This window comes from Diadema antillarum, unplaced genomic scaffold (genome assembly GCF_040938485.1).
Source record: "Diadema antillarum isolate AM-2024a unplaced genomic scaffold, OU_Dant_1.0 seq00000634_RagTag, whole genome shotgun sequence".
Classification (NCBI taxonomy): Eukaryota; Metazoa; Echinodermata; class Echinoidea; order Diadematoida; family Diadematidae; genus Diadema; species Diadema antillarum.
In genome coordinates, this window is record NW_027271551.1 from 852,598 (window position 1) to 869,632 (window position 17,035).

Consider the following 17,035-nt stretch of genomic DNA (forward strand, 5'->3'; position numbering starts at 1 on the left):
TCGATCCGTCCTCCTCGACCCTGGCCGCCTTGGTGGCGAAATACACCCATCCACGAGTCGCCGTCTGGACGTGCCTTTTACCCAGTGAGTAAAAGGTCAATGCTGAAAAAGGATCCATAAATTATTTCTTTTCCTTCGGCGAACCGTGTGCATCGTGAAAAATATGCCAATTTTCCATAACGGCCGTACATTGCCCTGATTACCGCTTGACCGCCCTCCAGACACCTTGATTACCAAACTATTCCAGTTACCAAGTCTAGAACCGACAACACTACAGTAAACCAATGCCCGTATGCACACAAAGACCTTTTCTGTTTGTTTATCTGAAATCTTTATTTGATTTTCTTCAAATCATAAAACAAATCAAACATAAAGCCAAATACACTACTTGCATTTTCTACAGGTTTTTTCATTTTCTACATTTTGTAAACAAACAGTAAATAGTTGGTATGTATTGGTCTATTTTCATGAATAAGTTCACCTTCATAGACATGTGGGTTGAGTGAATGCAGCAATATTAGTAGGACACATCAGTGAGAGTTTGAGCAAAATCGGACAATCCGTTAAAAGGTTATGAATTTTTGAAGTTTCTGCTCAGTCACGGCTGGATGAAAAGACTACTATAGCTTGTGATGTCAGATGAGTACAACGATATAAAGAAAGAATAAAGAAAATTCAACATATTTCCATGCTTCTCGCGTAACAAAAGAACACTCGACTTCTCTCTTTCAGAAGGCAGGGGAATAACATTACCCTTAACATACGTCAGTAGCAAGTCGAAGAAACGTGCATTTTATTCAAAAAGTAAAGTTTTGTGAAATTTTCTTTTTATTTTCCTTATATAGTTGTACGCATGTGACATCATACACTGTAGTAGTCTTGTCTTCCAGCAGTGACTGTGCAGATACTTAAAATATTCGTAACTTTTGAACGGATTGTCCAATTTTCCTCAAACTTTCACTGATGTGTTCTACTAATATTGCTGTATTCTCTCAATACTTATGTATATGAAGGTGGACTTGTCCTTTAACTTTCTTAAACAGCATTATGCAGATGTGAATCATGGATGATAATGCGATATTATACACGCACTAGTTGAATAAGTCACAATAAAACGAGGTATCTTAAAGGGAAATTCGCTCAAATGGGAAATTTATATTCCCCTTAAGGTTTTGACAATGTATTTCAATGCCTTATCAGTGATATTGGGCCTATGGGACTACTCCACTGTAGGAAACAGATGGCGTAGAGTGTGTAGACTGAGGACTGTACCATCAATACAATTTAGGGGAGATTGTGCGTAGAAAACGGGTCATTGGGGAAAATGTAGGCTTTTTCTAAAAAAAAGTTGTATTTTCTCATTAGCATGCAGAATTTAGTGGTATAGGATGCATTTTGTGCTCTTTTCAATTCAATGCTTCACTGAGACCATATTAAGGCATAATTCTTCAAAGAGGGAAATATTTGCACTTTTTCTGAATACTATTATGCTTTTAATCAAAATGCCCCCAAAATATCATTTATTCCGTATTTACCCTTATGGCTGGAAATAGCGTGTTGTATACATATATATATATATATATATATATATATATATATATATATATATATATATATAGATATATATACAATATTATATATATATATATATATATATATATATATATATATATATACAATATATATATATATATATATATATATATATATATATAAACTCAAAAAAAGTTCTGCAAGTCCAATTTGACGTATCATATTTCTCTCAAAACTATATCATTTCATTTAAATGTGACATCATAAGAAAGCCTGATTACTTATCTTTAAAATGACTCCTCCCTTGCTATGATTGGATATTCCTGGAATGCGCAGTATGATTGAGTATGAGGAAAGGCCAAATGTGAAATGTTGCAAAATAGAGCAAACAAGTTATGTCAAACAGTGTAATTCCCATTTGCTTTGTCGTGTCAGGGAAGGAACTTGGATGAAAAGAATGCACTGTGAGATTATCATTAGATTCCAGGCTTCATCCATGAATTAAAAAATGCAGTAGTATCTGCAGATTAGAATTAAACATAAAGATTGACCAAACAGTCATCTAATGTCTAGGAAATGGGAGTTTTTGAAAGTGCTGTCATTTCAGCATTGCTTATTCAAGTGGCCTTTTTTCATCAAAACTGTACATTATCAATAGCAGAATTGTTGCGATTTTTCACTTTTGATCTGTCCCCATACTCAGCTGTTTTGCACATTCCAAGAACACCCAATCATAGCAAGTGAGGTGTCATTTTAAAGATAAGTAATCAGGCTTTCTTATGATGTCACATTTGAATAAAATGATATAGTTTTGAGAGAAATATGATACGTCAAATTGGACTTGCAGAACTTTTTTGAGGAGTTTATATATGCATACACATACGCACTAATTTCATGAGAAGTCATATTCACGTGATCACAGTAAACTCCCTTTGTTGTTTCATATCTTTGTCAGATGTTGACGAATGCGAGAGCAATCCATGTCTACACGGTGGCACCTGTGTCGATCAGATTAATGGATACACCTGCATGTGCCAGTCAAACTTTATCGGCGACATCTGCGAACGTTGGGGTAAAGTATACATTGTCACTTTACATCATTCTACTGAATCCTGATTCCATCCCCATAATAATCGGTTCCGATTTCAATTCAATTAAGTTTAATTCAATTCAATTCAATTCAATTCAATTCAATTCAATTCATTTATTTACATTCTCTTTTTTTTCAACAAAATATGCAACACAGAGTAAATCAGGAATTATGTCATAGGCATATAAAAATTACACTGTGCGGAAGATAATATATGATGGTTAACAAATAGAATTATACATACTCGAAAATCAGAAAATCGAGAAGACGGAAAATCTGACGATCTGTGTTTTTCTACGATATATTGTTATATACTCTAAGTCATTCTTGTTCTCTTTCTTTTTTCCTGCATTTATGATTGCTTATATATACTACATTTAAATCATAATCAACAATAAGTAACAATAAGAAAAAAATACACTTACACTCAGACACATGCCCTGCAGTCTGTGCGCGTCTGTAATGTTGTGTGTGTCAAGCGTTGTGGCGGTTTATGGCGAGCAAATTACTTTTTTCTAGTTGGAACTAGTCTGGCTTCCAGACCCTCTGTTCGTACTATTTTGCTATACAGTATATTGACGCCCTCAACGTCGAAAATTGGGGCAGGTTTAGGTGAATAATACTGCGGAGGGCGCATTTTGTAAAAAAAAAAAAAAGAGAGTCCAGTTGGCAAAGGGTCTTGAAACCAGACTAAGTTTGAACAGAATGGGCCACATACTGCATGTACTATATGAGATTTGCAAAATCTAGAAAGACAGCACCAGATACAGAAGAGTTCAATTACATTCTGAAATGTCCAGGAGCAGAACGACACGTGTCTACAGTGCATGAGAACGAAATGATGAGTCTCGGCTGCCCATCGATGGCGATCCATGTCGTGTTCGCGCGATACGGACGACTCGCTCCAACCTGCACTGCGTCCACCTCCTCGTCCGTGGTGACCGAGTTATGTGAGGGACAAGCTGCCTGCTCCATTGGGGCCAACAGCGGCGTTTTCGGGGATCCATGCCCGGAGTTTTCAAAGCTTCTTGAAGTTCACTACGAATGCCGTAAGCGCGGAAAATTAAAGGAGACTTCCGGATGATTTTCAGACTTTTACAATTGAACAACTATAAATTAGTTACACTGAGTACAGAGTTTCAGAATTTATATTGATTGGGATGAGGAATAAAATATTTTAAAATTCATAATAACTTGCTATGAACAAAAATGATGACATGGCAGGATCATCGTAAGAATGCACAAAACTGTAATGATGATAATGATGGACCCAAATTTTTTATTTTGTCAGTGTTTATTGTAGCGAAATTTCGTTTGTTGTAACGTGAGTTCACTTTTCGCGCCTCCCATCAAAATGCAGAAGTTGACAACTTTTTTTTTTTTTTGGCTTTAGCACTTGGTTTTGTTTGGTTTCGTCATTTTTTTGTTTTGTTTACGTATATCTGTTTTGCCCCCTCTGATTTCCCCACAGTGTGTTATTACCACACAAGAGACAGAGGGAATTTTGCAGCACCCATTTTTGACTGGATCATTCCACTTGGGAAAGACGACATTAGAGTGGACTTCTTCGTTCGGGCAGAGAGAGATCCGCAAATTGCCTTTACAGATGGCCACTCGGGAGAAATCTTGTTTCGTATTGGTATACACTGGAAACTCCCCTCTTCTCATATTTTTGTGTTATTTGCTTATCTTTAATCTTTATTCTTTTTTCTATCCTATATTTGTTTGCTTTTTGGAGCTTTGCTTTGTAAATTATGCATTTCATTCGTTCATTGATTTTGATTATCTTTTGATTATTATCATACATTCTTTGTGAATTAGAATAAATTCGCCTTTGGTTTTTTTTTTCAATGATCTTTACATTTTACACAATATTAGTGATCCCTTTTATTATTTCGCGTTATCATCGTAGTCCTTGATACCTTAACGACCAGTTTCAGCTATATTACGTACAGCAAGTTTGAATGTTTGTATATCGAATCGAATCTGAAAACTGCAACCGATGACACAGAGAGCGAAAATTGGCAAATACAAAAAGATGAAACGCTGGAAAGTATTTCTTTTTCTTTTTCATTTACTCTGTCTATATGTTGTCACAATTACAAGTATAGTCACACTATTTGATCTATTCCGAGATCTATTCACATTATGTGATTTATTCAGAGATCTATTTACATTATGTGATCTATTCAGAGATCTATTCACATTATGTGATATATTCCCAGATCTATTCACTATTTGGTCTATTCAGAGATCTATTCACACTATATGTGATCTATTCAGAAATCTATTCACCCTCTGTGATCTATTCAGAGATCGATTTACACTGTGATCTATTCAAAGATCGATTCACACTATGCCTTACTGTTTTGCCTTACATAAATGAATCTGTATCATTCGTGCAATGTACACACATAAGATATCATTTTCATTAATGCCCTTGTTGCAGTACTGTGTGGCTGGTCCAATACAAGATCTGTGATGAGAGCCTGCGTAGTCAGCGGATGTTTTGAAGAAACATTGCCGTATCTCCACAATATCTGCGACCCCGACCGTTTCGTAGGTCTCTGGATCTCGCTGATCGACAGGAACTACCAGATAGGCTTAGCCAATGAATCAACGCCCTTCTTGCGCCTACCGAGTCATATTCCGTTCACTTTACGAACGATGGGCGTGTCATCTGTGCATGGCTCCGACGCGGATTGGATGTTCTACACAAACTGCAGTGCCATGACATAGACATTTTGCCTTTGCACATCAGAGCAGGCGATAAGTATACTTGAATGGGACATCAAGATTGAGAACTTTTAATTATCTATTTCGGCTTCAGAAAGAAAGTAAAAGAAATGTAAACTCAGACCAATAAACTACCTAAAGCATGACTAGGAATTCTGACAAGAAAAAAATGACCTCATTTGAAGTCATCTTGTACATCAATTCTGTGCACTCTTTTCTCCTGGTTATGCATGTTCATGATAAGCGTATAGGCACATGCGGTCGATGCGTATTGCTTCTTAATTAGTGGGTTCATACAGCAGTACAGAATCAACACTGTTTAAAGAGTTGCTAAACTAGTTGTGGAGCATCTATACATGAAATGTCTATTATGGGTTATGATTTCCCACTTATAAAAAAATTTTCAATTCCTTATGAAACTGTGTAATCCTCTTGATCATCCCAACCCAGTCTGCAAGAATCTTCAGTCTATTGAAGGAGGCAGACTTAATCAGAAGAAGAAGAAGAAGAACCTTCAGAACAACACTCGTATTATGACGTCACTCTCCTATCACAATCATGCATTGTGGAATGAGCCTCGTGTCAACAGCACTATTCCCATAAATACTGCTAAATAATTTGCTCTCGTTTTTAGACTTACCTTAATAATATTCTGTAGACATGGTAAATGTTTCCGATCTTTTCAGGATGATATAGTTAATCATCTACGAAGTGAGTAATGTGATCAGATATATAGACATGCTTTGAATTCGGATTTCCAAAATAATGGTGTTGACCTTCATGCTGTGCAGGGGATTTGGACAATAGTATTTGTTTAGTTATCATCGTTTTCGATACACAGATTTTGCAAAAGGTTTTTTTTTCCCTACTCAGACAATCTCAACCTTTGTTCCCTTCATCATAAGATGTAAAAGAAAATAAAAAATCGAATTCATGGAGTAGTGATTAAAAAAAAGCTACATCAATGTACATTTTAAAATGTATGTATGTACACGAATATATGTCTGAATATGAACATAATAATGTATGTATGCTGAGATGTATCATAATGTACACATGAATATGTAAATTAAGTTATAAACAGCATTTATCATTTGCGAACTTGTTTGTCTTCTTCTGTTGAAGCCCACCAAATTGAAAATACCGTTCACCCAACACACCACACCACACACCAACACACACAAACACAAAACACACTATACCATTTATCATTCAAGACCGGAATGTATTAGGTCACTCTCGCCTAGAAAATAGCGGTTACTTTTTTGACAACGGATTACACTATTATCATAACACGCATACGTATTATGTTTATTCTATGTTTGTGAATTTTACATAATCGTATCGTCATGACGACTACTCCGACTGGTATGTGCAGTGGAGTTGTTACTTCCGATATATAACCCTTAATGATCATAAATTTGTCATTAAATTTGTGCATTATCACAATCGCATCTGTTGTTGCTGTTATTGGTATTGTTTTGACTTCTTTGACTGGTGTATCTTCCAAGGTACCTATCATGTGAAATTCAGTGAATAGCGTCGGGTCACGTTTCAGTGAGCACGCCTTGAAAGCAAAATGGTCACTTTTTGAAGTTCACTAGCCGTATTTCGTAATTTTGATTCAATGATATCGGAACAAATTTCAATTTTCCAGCATAAGAAGACATGCAACGCACAATTTATGTGTCATCCGTTATACCATATAACTTGTGGGCAAAATTTCACAGTTGAGTGATCACGGGGTAAAAAATTGCCAAAATGGCAGTTTGGGCATGTTTCCCATGGTACTTGTTCCAACAGATGGAATTTATGTTTTGGAAAGCTAACAACGACTTTTGCACACAATGTTGGTCAATTCACGGTTGAATGAACACATTATAAAACAAACAAAAAATCATATTATTGAAATTATGCGGTAGGTAGTACTTTGATTTTGTACACTTGAATCAACTGAATTACCTTTTTTTTTTCATTGTGCTTAAGACCGATGTGCATGTACAGTGATCCTGTGGCATTTTCCTTGAAGGTGCCACGCTTCAATGAGCACGTGTGTGGCTGGAAAACCTCTTTACCCTATAAATGAACTAAATTCAGTTCCTGTGTTGTGTAGACTTCAAAATTGTTTGTGGGGAATTAGCGTAATTTTATTTTGATAAATATTCCACTATGTTACGCTTCAGTGAGCACAAGAAATATGCTTATCAAAAGAATTTGTAAGGATTTGAAACTGCTCCTAGGAACGGTTTTGGTGATAAATTCTTGCTTCTTGGTGGCCTCAATTCATGTAGGCCTACCCAGCAACTTACTGTAGCATGGACACAGGCTGACAAGCGTCACCCCACGATATACGACTGCACACTGAATCCCTGATTCAGACATTACAGCGATTTGTTTTAGGGTGAACTTATTTTTTTGTTTTAGTGTATGATTATTCTAGCGAATTGCTTCAGTCAAATAAGTTTCAGGGAAGACCATTTTCATGTATTGCAAGAAAATTCCAAATGGCGAACGATGAACTTTGAGCCCTTCTGAGAATTATACGATTTGGCTTAACACACAAAAAAAGGGAAGAAGAATAAGAAGAATGAAATAAAAAACGGAAGTTTCAAACAGTCTAGCTGTGGTATAGAAGCGCTATACACTATGACCTTACAGGAAGGATATTCTGCTATCAAACACAACTTCTTTTTTTTTTAGCTGTAATCCTTTTCCATTACACTCGAATTTATTTTTAGTGGAAATAACGTCAAATTAACGGGGACATTCATGACAGTTCTTCTTGTACTGCATGGTAGTTGGTCTGATACTATTGATGTTGAATCCCATTCGGCTTTCATGATTAATTATATACGCTGTAATTGGCAGCTCGGTGTACATGATGTGTGCTGTAAACAAGGAGATACCATCGTCAACGATGATCGTACAGTTATTGTGACGAAGCATAATAATCATAATATGTGGATAGACATGGTACAATGTGCTCTCAGAACGTTTTTTTTTTTTTCGTACAATCCATTTTCAGTGCCGGATTACCTTGCACCCTAAAGTTAATGTAAAATTGATTGCTTCGTGTAAGTTGATGCACTCACACTATAATCGCGACTCAATGGACACGGCATTACATCACCAGACAATGCTCGAATGAGGACACTGATCATGGGCTCATCGGGTCCGGGCTTCTAAATCAGAGGTAAGTAACGTCTGGCAAAAAAAGCAATTATCCTGAACGGAACCAGGCCATACACGAGAAGCGTGATAGAAGGAGAGAAAGAAAGAAAGAATGAAAGAAAAAAAAAGAAATGAACCATATTGATCCTATCAACTAATGTTCCTCTGATAAAGCCACACAAAGACTCTGTAATGAGTATTTTAAGATAAAATAAAACGCGCATATCCTAGTTTCGACAAAATGGGACCTAAAATAAAAAAGTTTTTTTTTTACTTGTTTCCATACACCAGTGACAGTAATTGCATCCAATTTCTAATATATTTGTTGGAAAGGTACCGATTCCAATTCTTCACATGGTCCCATCGATCTACACACACTCATCCCTACCAACTCAATTTTCTGTGATAATATACGGGCAGCAAACTTGAACAGACTTCAAGCAGTACTGAATGCAGTGGCACTGTTTGCTCACTGGACTGAGGAAGTATGATCACATCACCCCTGTCCTGGCAGAGCTGCATTGGCTTCCAGTCAAGAACAGAATTTATTTCAAGATCTTACTGCTCACTTTTAAGGCCATTCATGGTCTGGCCCCAGGATACCTGTCTTCCCTAATCGAGCGACGGCAGCCTCGCCCTGGCCTTCGTTCATCTGGGCTTACTCTCCAGGTGCCCATCACACATCTCAAGGGGTACGGAGACCGGGCACTTTTCCTCTATTGCTCCTCACCTATGGAACTCCCTCCCATCTTTCCTCCGTGAAATTGACAAACTGGATCACTTCAAAGTCTCACTCAAAACTCACATTTTTCACCCGGCATTCAGTTGCTAACTCTCTTGGAGGAGTCTGCGCCTTTGAATGTTTCTATAACAGATTTATGGCGCCATACAAATGCTGTGGATCATCATCATCATCATATGAAATTGAAAAATGTGTGTGTATAATATATACCTATATGTATAATTCATTTTTATCGTATGTCTCCCTAATGTGTAATCCATATATATATATATATATATATATATATATATACAATATATATATATATATATATATATATATATATATATATATATATATATAAAGGGCTCGAGAGCAACGGTGGCCCTCGGCCATGAAAAAAAAAGACGAAATTTCCAAAAAGATTATTTCTTGGTGGCCCGATACGGGCAGCAAAAATTTTTAATGAATGTATACATTTTCTTTCATTTCCGGCTACCAACATTTCAGAATCACAAATTTTAGTGTTCCAAATGGACTCGGAGAAAAAATGTTAGTGTCGATCCCTGATTATTATTATGATATGTTGCATCACGGCTGTATTACAATAACATTCGGCGTTAGCGGTGCCTCGGAAAATTAGCGCTAGCGGTTGCGACCAATATCACTTATTTGCTGAAGGTATCGATCAAGTCTGATTTTGCCAAAGCAATCCCGTTTGTCGGCTATTTTTCTCTTCATCAAAGTCAATCTAAAAATATTGTATACTGCTTTCGGCGGTCATGGTTTAACGTATATTGCCTTCAGCGGTCATATCGTTTGACGTACTACCACGAGATCTACGTAAACAATGTATCCAAACAAAAATCTCAGGCATCCAGGATCGCAGTTACAATCACCAATGGTCGTTGTCATGGTAGTACCTGGACTTTTTAATTGCTATGACAACAACATTCGACATGTTCGAAAAATTCGAGGAGCACTCCGAGAGCGCAGACCTCCACCAAGCGACCATGATTGAATATTTAAATGTCTGGTTGATGTGCTGGAAAGCACTATTTATGAGGATCACATGAGCAATCATCAATACACAAAGGCTTACTTCAGAGAATTTACAGACCTGCAAAGCCTGTCGGTACAAATAACCTTTTTCTTGGCAATGTGCAAAGTACAATTTCGGACTGATCTCTGGCAAATGTAGTATTTATATATTGTTTTGATATAGAAATGTTCGTATTCCTCCAACAGCAATTTTTGCAAAGTCGTTTTCTGGAGGAAAGGTGACTTTGGATGACTAAGATTATGGTACAAACGAAGTTTTAACTTAAAATAGACATTCTTAGACACTTCTGTTAACATTATTTAGCTATGAATATATATCATGTTAGTGTTTAGAATGTCAAGTTTTTTAACACTGAAATTGACATCTTCAAATCATTCCCATGACCCTGAACTAATGAGATTTCTATTTCATTTGATTGGGTAACTCTGAGTCTATTAGTTTATTCATTTTTTATTGTTTTATGTCACAGTAATGCTAGTGAACATGTGAATGTTGATACATAAATAATTCGTTAACATGCATCGGGAGAAGACGTCAGAGAATTACTAGGAATTTTAATTGCAATTTTATGAGTGATTCAAACATCTGTAAATCATTTTAGTCATTTTTAACATTTCGTTGTCATTAATAGGAAAATGTGCAATTTACAGAAAATAATTCGTTACCATGGCAACTGAAGAAGATGTCAAAATACAAGGACTTGAATTGAACGAGTAATTCAAAATCTATACATTTAGTCCCTTTCTTGCATTTTAGTGTGGTTTAATTTGAAATATGTCTTATATAGCAATATTTCGTTGCCATGGTAACGGGAAATGACCGTGATGGCACCAGAATTCCGAAGGGCACAATATCCAAACCTGCATAAAACTTATTAGTCTACGTGAGTGTCAGATATGGTGCTTATAGACAAATTTGAACAATGGTATGATATATTGGGTTCTGCCGCAGCCCTGGTCTGTACACTTTTTGAGACAGGATGAACGTCCGCATTGATACCCATTTTTAAACCGAATAAAGTATAAGCTGAATTGACAATCCTCATCATACAGATAGAAAGCTGAGATTTCATGTTTTGTTAGACACATGGAAAGGGGCACGATGGGGAAGAAAAGTTTGAATTTGTACATAGAGACGCACGATATTTTGAGTTCAAAAAGATGATTTTTGGACAAACAGAACATGTGTCAGTTTGTGTAGACAAAATTGAAATATTGAAATGAAATCTCAAACATAAGAAGTGATTGCAAAAACGTTGGCAGCTGTAGTATTCATTTATTCATGCGAAGCATTTGATAGCGAGTCAAATAAAAACCCTTTTGATAAAGCTGACGAAATCGAGAATGCAGGGAATTAAAATAATTATTGTATAGGCCTATGATGACAATGCATTACATTGTTAAATGCCGGTTTTTGAAAACGTGCGGGGGTTTTTTTCAGGAAAAAATTTGACGTTGAGGTGTCCTTTAACTCAAGTTGTTTATAATAATGGCCACTGACAGCATCAAGCATACGAACAACGCTATATCGAGGTCGGTTTTACGTTTCGCGTGATCGCATCGAAATGAAATTTTCATACAAAGTGACAGGCACTTTGCCAACGGGGCGCAAAAAAAAAATGCATAATTCGGGTTGTTCACTATCATGAAATGCATTAAAACTTGAATGATGTATACCACTGGTACAAGATACACACAAGGACAGGGCATTTTTGTGTTGTCCTAAAGCTGTTACGAATCACCATGACAACACATATGCAATTACTATTCATAATTATGTATTGATATGCATGTTAATTAATGTGTTATATAAGACCATACACTAAACGTTTTGTTGTCGTTGTTGTTGGCGGCGGCGGCCGTCCATTTGGGCCACCAAACTCATCACATTTCAGTATCTGGTGGCCAGAAAAAAAGTAAAGAAACGCGAAAATATCAACTAAAACATTGAAATAAAACAATGAACCTTGATGATTACGTGCAAATTGGGAGGTATGATCATTAGGTACTTTTGATACCATGTGCTACGACTAAGCACTAAGAAGGAAAATATTGAGAATGAAATAACTGACATAAATGCTGAAAAGAATAACCTTAAACCTTGATATTTATGCAAAACTTGGCTTATAAAAGGTTCCGAATATCAGGTGCTGTAACAAAGCTCCCAACGTCTAACATTATTATTAAATATTTTTGTTTGTTGAATTTTAAACATGATTTTTCCATGAAAGTACACTTCCATGAAATGATCATATCTAACATAGGGGTGTACCTACTACATGTATTTATTTTATCAAGCACCGAGGCGCAAGTTAGTCTCCCTTTTTCTAGAAGAGAAAAATGCATAAAACCCTGTACAAACTCACAAACTTTGGATGGCCCCGATCAGACCACAACTAATTCAATTCAATTTCATTCAATTGAAGAGCTTGCTTCCAAAAGGCGCTAAATCCACAATGTTTCAATGGATTTAGCGCCTTTTGGAAATAAGCTCTTCAATTCAATTCAATAGTTTATTTATTTCCATCATCAAAAACGAAAAAGAGGACATGATTCAAAGCGGTATAACTTATATTATCAATTCATGTATACCTACAGATGGATGTATTTTTGTATGTAAAATCTCTGTGCTTGTGTTTAGTTGAAGAGTGTTTACGCATATTAAAATCGAAATCTACAAAGAACACCAATGACCTGTAATATGACATGAAACTGAATTTGACGTACATGTGTCTTTTTCGAAATGAAGTAGGCCTATACTCTTTTATTCTATTTGCTGGCAAGAAAACTGACATTATGCTGCTGTAAAATCTTAACATTTTAAGGAAATCCTTGAGTTGCTTGATGCATGCACGAATCTATCGTATTAAACAGCCTGTCTCCTCTGATTTTCTGGGAATGGAATTCCCATATCTTTTATTTTTAATTTTGTCATCCTTTCTAGCTTGAATGCCCTGTATTTTCACATAATTTCAACTTGATGAGTTGCATGCTTAAAACAAACTTAACATTTTTACACACAAGACACAGCCAAACGGGAATGACTTTGCGGAATTTCAAGTTAAACATACAAACTAACGACAATTCCTTGTACGCTTTTCTTTCTCTCTTTTTTTCTTCTTGAAAAGGGGAAAAGGTTTATACCATTGTTTAAAAAATAATGAAAGAAATACTTTGTGTCATTATTTCCACTTACTTTAATGAGAGTGTTGTCGCACGATTTTCGCAGCTTCAAAGTCCGTCTAAAATCTTCTTCAGATTTTTCCCCGGGCTGTCCGGATGGTAAGAAAGAACGGTACCCAATGTTCTGTCCTCCTCCAATCGCAAGCAGCTCTTACTTTGAGCAATGATAACCGCAAAAAAAAATGTGCATCGCACGAAAGGCAGCGGCTGACGTATTGGCGATTAATTAGAGAGAGCAAACTCCCAAATTGACTCAGCATTGTTGATGCTCATACATTTGATCGACAGGTTGACAACACGAGTAATGAAATCGATCAAGATCGTCTGTATCGCTCGTCAACGAGCCAATTGTAGTACTACAGTCGGACCGTTGTCTTTGACATAGCCTAACGACAATGACGTCTCTTTTTGACAAGGACATCAAACTTCTCACCAAAAGCAGCTAGGTCTTAAAGAAGAATAGGTCAAATAGAACCCTGGCTTCAACCGAGAAGAAGTAAGAAAAAGAGAGGAGGAGGAGGTCTGGAAAGAAAAACCGTGTAGATCAAGCAGGATAACTACAATTGAGGCAGAGGATGAATTTGAAAGGGTTGGTGTATTTGTCCTCTTTTTAAAGTGTTTTCTTTTTTGCGACGAAATTATTCTTGAATTCCTGTCATTCACAGATTATGGAATTCTGCCCCCCCCCCCTTTTTGTCGCTTGTGAGAAAATCTGAAGTTACAATGTAAGTTCGAAAATTGTAAGTGAATACGAAAATCAAGTGAATGCAAAAATAACACAACGAAAGAGAGAAACAAACTTTGGCGCAAAGTTATGATGGTCCTCAAAAATAAATAATGCGAATATGCAGCTCTAAAAATGAACGAAAAATAAGATATATTTACTGATAGAATACAGCAAGAATAGAATGAAGCTAAGCATTGCTTTTGTTCATTGTCAAGTTTCCCTGTCTCAAGTCTTTGCCAAGGACATTGCGAACAACAATCTCTTCTGATTATGTGTAGCTTGCTGGATATCAAAGCGATAGAATTACATGTATCCGGATTTTTTCCCAACGACCCCTCCAGCACACATACGAACACACAGATATATACACACACAGACATACTCTGACGCATTTTGACAAGTCCCTATTAATGGTACACACACGGACAGAGATTTCTAACCACTACTACATGTAATTTTTTGTTCTGGTGGTAGTGCACATGAACCCAATTTTTTTTTTTTTGTCTCTTTTCAACTATATCATATCCCATTCAATCGCATGCTGATGTTTGCTGCCGACATTGTATAGCTACAAAATGTCTCCGTAAAACTGGGCCCAGAGTTTATATATATATATATATATATATATATATATATATATATATATATATATATATATATATATAGGCCTACATGGCATTATTTGGAAAAGGAGCATGAATTGAAAAATTGATCTCCGCCGGGAATCGAACCCTGGTCTTTGGCATGGCTTATAATAAAGCCAGAGATCGATCCTGTCCGAAACGTACGCGGTGTCTCATTGTAAAGCGTATTCTATAATTGTGGAAGAAATCAAGTACATGAGGCGGAAGTTGCTCTCTGCTTTTCTCTTAAACCCGTTGTGTGCTATATCTATTCATTGTCCATATGATAGGTTTGTGTGTAAAATTTATGCACATATTTTGACTCATCGGCATATAAAAGGTTAATCAAGCTTTTGGCCTGTCATGGCCTTCACCAGGATCTACCAATGAAACACACTACAATTATTATTACATTAATTGTCTAGATAGCATAATGTGCTTTGATGTAAAAGTGCAGTATCATACATTGCAATGATGTAGATATGAATCTTCTAAAATCAATCAATCTTCTCAAATCAATCATTTCATATTATGTTTCATGTTTTACTGTGTTTAGAATAGTAGCAAAGTATGATTAGTGGGGCAGAAGTATGGCAATAATTGGTCGAGATGCTCACATCGAACGGAAAGTCTAACATTTTTGGATATAGGGGTATTTTGGGGCGCCGATTTCAAAAATTGCCGGATCCAAGATGTCTAACTACCACCGGGTCGGCCGCCATCTTATATTCAAAATCTCTCTATCATCTATATTCAAAATTCATACTCTCCGCTGGATGTGAGCATCTTTTCACATATCTGCCCCACTAGATTTTGATATTTCGGAAGTATGATACAGGAATTGAACCTATGGTTGTTGCTTTTTTTATTTATACAAAATACATTTCTGCTGACATGGTTGTTGAGATGATTTTAGACAGTTAGATTCATTGCATTTTTTTTTTTTTTTTGCTGTTGCAGTAAATGATTGATTTGTGCAAAGGTAATAACTATTTCAAAAGATTCATATCTTCATTATTGCATTGTATAATACCGCACTTATCACATCAATGCACATTGTGCCATCTAGACAATCATTGTAATGTGTTTTTCTCTTGGTAGATCCTGATGAAGGCCATGACAGGCTGAAAGTTTGATTAAAGGGATATATATATATATATATATATATATATATATATATATATATATCCACCGTGAAGTTGTAAACAACTGAAGAGAGGAACTACAAATGAGAATGTGTGGTTGCCAAAACACAATTATTTTCCCCCAACACTTGCATTATATTTGGAAAGAATGAATTGAATCAGTATACAATATTTGTGCCAGCAAAGATACTAAGATAATATCTAATAATCTACAACCGGATGAGAGGACGGCTCTGCGACAACTTCGCACCAATGGGTATGCCTAATCATCAGACCTGCCGACAGAGGTTCTAATTACCCAATCTAGAAGACAATACCTTTTTGAATGAAGGCAATATATAGGCAGCTGTGCGTACCAGCGAACAAGAGATTACTGTTTATCATGAACAGATAATGGCAAACATGTGTCAATTATTCTGTACTCTTTAACGAACAATTATTCGTTTGAACCGCACTACATTTTGACACACTCACATGAACAAATAATCTATCTATCCCTGTAAACCGCCATCGGACCCCTTTACCCCATGACATCGCACAAATTTCACTAAATAATACATCCAATTTCCCAGTTCATAACTTTATCCCTCCTCATCGCCTCACTGCAGACAGCCACGCCGAAACGACACAAACAGTCATGTCTGTCTAGCATGTAATTACACATACCATAACTGTTGTGTATCTCTGCTTGTTATTACTTCTTCCACTGTATACTGTGAATTAGTATGCTGCGTTCTGTATTACTAAGTAGTAACAAAAGTAGTAGTGCAGTCATATATTAGTAGTAGTAGTAGTAGGAGTATTAGTAGTAGTAGTAGTAGTAATGATGATGATGATGATCATAATGATAATTAATAATTATCAATAACAATAATAGTAATAATAGTAACAATATAATAATAATAATAATAATAATAATAATAATAATAATAATAATAACAATAATAATAACAAAAATGATAACAATGATAACAATACTTACCTATATACATACATACATAAATACATACGTACATACATACATACATAGACCTATTGTATAGG